This window comes from Zea mays, chromosome 10, assembly GCF_902167145.1.
Source record: "Zea mays cultivar B73 chromosome 10, Zm-B73-REFERENCE-NAM-5.0, whole genome shotgun sequence".
NCBI lineage: Eukaryota > Viridiplantae > Streptophyta > Magnoliopsida > Poales > Poaceae > Zea > Zea mays.
Genome location: NC_050105.1, coordinates 122,104,628 through 122,107,425, shown reverse-complemented (window position 1 = coordinate 122,107,425; position 2,798 = coordinate 122,104,628). Strand labels below are relative to the sequence as shown.

The following is a 2,798-nucleotide window of genomic DNA, read 5'->3' as shown; positions in this document are numbered from 1 at the left end:
ATAGCGCTCGGCCTCCATCAGGCTGTGAGCTCCCCCACCTCTGTTCGGCCTCTGCCATCTCTGCCATGGCTGCGTTGGTGACCTGTTCTTCCATCGTTGGCAGAGATCTCGATCAGTCCTGCAGGTGAGCTCGTCCCATGGCGCTCGTGCTCTCCCTCCCCTGCTGCTGCTCGCCCTTCCTCCCTCTCTCTGCTGTACAGGGCGCCAGGCAGCAGCTCTACTTTCACTGACCGCGCCCTGCTCCTCCATGGCCGCCGACGCCCTGCAGCTTCCCTTGCCGGTGCCAAACAGCAGCACATCTCCCTCCTCTTTCTCTGTTCTTGGCATGGCCGAACCCCCTCTCCCAGCCGGCGTCGCCCTTCTTCCCCAAGAGCAGAGAGCAGCCGCTCCCATATCCCTACAACGCCCTGTCCGTCTTTCCACCCAGCCGGCTCCTCTTCTTCCCTATGGTCGAGCAGCGCCTACCCTCCCTGATTTATTTTCTTGCGCAAGATATTGCCTTGGGACTCGATGCCTTCTCCCCAAGTGCAGCCATGTCCGAGCTTCATTTTTTCCCCTGCTCTGGCCAAGCCCCTCCCGTGCATGGTGGTTGGCTTCGCTGCTGCTCGCTCGCTCCCTTGTTGTGCAGCGCCAAGTAGCAGCAGCACGCCGCGCGCGCCACCTGTTTGACGCAATGCCGAGTCAGGTCGCGGTGCGTCGTCAGCCACCCGTGGGCTCTGCCACGCCAACCGACAGCCACAACAACCCCTTCGTGGCGGGTGCCCCACCTTGCCACGCCACGGTGCCCGTCGTGCTCCTTCGACTTTGCTTCGATCTCCCGCGATTGACGGCGCGTTCGTCTTCGCGCCACATGTGCAGCAACCACGACTGAGGTTTGATATGGTGAGCCGATGTGTTATTTTGTTGTTAGATCGGATATATATGTGGCTACGATAGTTCTTTTGTACGTCGTAGGGATCGGTCGCGGGTGTATTAATTGTTTGCTAAAGCACTTCGTCGTAAAGTAGTGTGTTAGTTGTGGTAAATTAAATAAAGCGTGAAACATGATTAGTAATTTCCATAGTCGGCTAATGAGTTAGTCTTTGCTAAATATATTTTATGTATTCATCGTGGTGTAGGATAGAGTGGGTCGAAGATATAAATTATGAGACATGTGATTTGTGTTTAAGGACGAGATGTGCGAATAATCGGTTAGTGCTTCACTTGTCTCGTCAATAAACATTGTCATAAATAATTGTGCAAAAATTGGTCCTGAGAATGCAATGGGGACACGTATGCGTGAGTGTGTCGAAGTGGGTTACATCAAGTGTTGCGTTAGGTGGCATGGTTGCGTAGAAAAATTTGAGGGTCGCCGAGTTGTGTTTGTCTGAGGTGTCGACAAGAATTAAAAATGTCTGTCAAGTTTATACGAATGGCGAGTCTGTGGATGATTGTGTGTGCTGAGATGCATTGTAGTAGTGATGGCGTTAAAATTAACGGAAATGTCTCGAGTGCACGCCGCCCCATGGCTGTATGCGAGACAAGGTAACATAAGGTGTGCTCGACACGAATGTTCGGTCGATATAAGTAGGAAATTGTGTTTGCTTAATTAGAGAGGTGGTGACATGCCGAAGTAGTTATCGCTTTCTCAATATTTATAAGTCGAATCGAGTCGATGCGTATTTTGTGTTCGTTAAATTATGCTTCGCATATAATGTGTGATTGTACTCACGGATTCGAGTAGACACTTCAAGCAAGTCAAGTAGGTTTGTGGTATGAGTTGTGTAATGGAGTTAATTGTTTTATGATAATTATTGAAATGCTCTGTTCGTATAATAAACATGTATGTGTCCATGATTGGGAAGTAAATGCATGGTGATTGTGAGTTGGAGACTAGTAGTTTACGATTTGTATGATTTGGTCGGTGTGCAAAAATACTTGTGAATATGAATGTTTATAAAAATGTTGTAGTGTATGTGGTGTCTCGGATTTTGATAATAATAGACAAGCTGACGTGTATGATATTTAGTGGGCTGTGTCGTTGCTCTAGCTAGCCGACTCTTAGATGACTTTAGTTAAGCTTGTAGTCCCGGTAAATTGCTTGTTGTATTCTAAATGCGTATGGTTACGGTCGCGGATGAAAAGTATTAGTGCTCATAGGATGTCTAATTTAAAACGCAAATGGTTGGGTGATTGTCGGGGAGAATGCGTCGTTGATTGGTTGTAGTAGTTTTAGTGCACTAAATGACTTGAATGAAAATTGGTAAGTTGACTTGTTGGTTCTCATTTAATTAATTTAACTCTAACAAATGGTAAAGCGTTAGAGCAAGTCAAGTCTCTAAAATGCGGAAATTCTTGAATTGTATAGAAGCTGAATTTTAGTAATTGCTGTTTTGGGCTGCACGCACTGTTTTAGTTGTGTTGTATGTTTGATGAACTAAATTGTGTTTTCTGTAGATATGTGCTATAGAAAAGTGGTAGATAACTTTATTATCTTACTTGTGTTAAAATTTGACAGCCATAGGACTGACAGTTTAGGAGTTATGCTTTTTACAAATTCAGTAACTGAATCTGTCCAATTTCTGTACAGATTTCAGAGACTGTACTGTTTGCTTAAGTTAATGTTTGAATCAGTCCTTGTAGATTATAAGGAAGTTGTAGATGCTTTTCTGATCTTGCTTGTGTTAAAATTTCATAAACACAGGCCTGATAGTTTAAGAGTTATGAATTTTACAACTTGGTTGCTGTGTTCTGTCCACTGACAGAACAGATTTCGAAAACTGAATTGTTTGATTCAGTTCAACATAGAATCAATTCTT

At 45.0% G+C, this 2,798-nt stretch overlaps 1 pseudogene; it reads left to right on the top strand.

The window, feature by feature from the left end:
* Positions 1-236: 236 nt before the first annotated feature.
* LOC109942909 (uncharacterized) lies at positions 237-2,382 on the top strand (annotated as a pseudogene).
* The last annotated feature ends 416 nt before the right edge of the window (positions 2,383-2,798 follow it).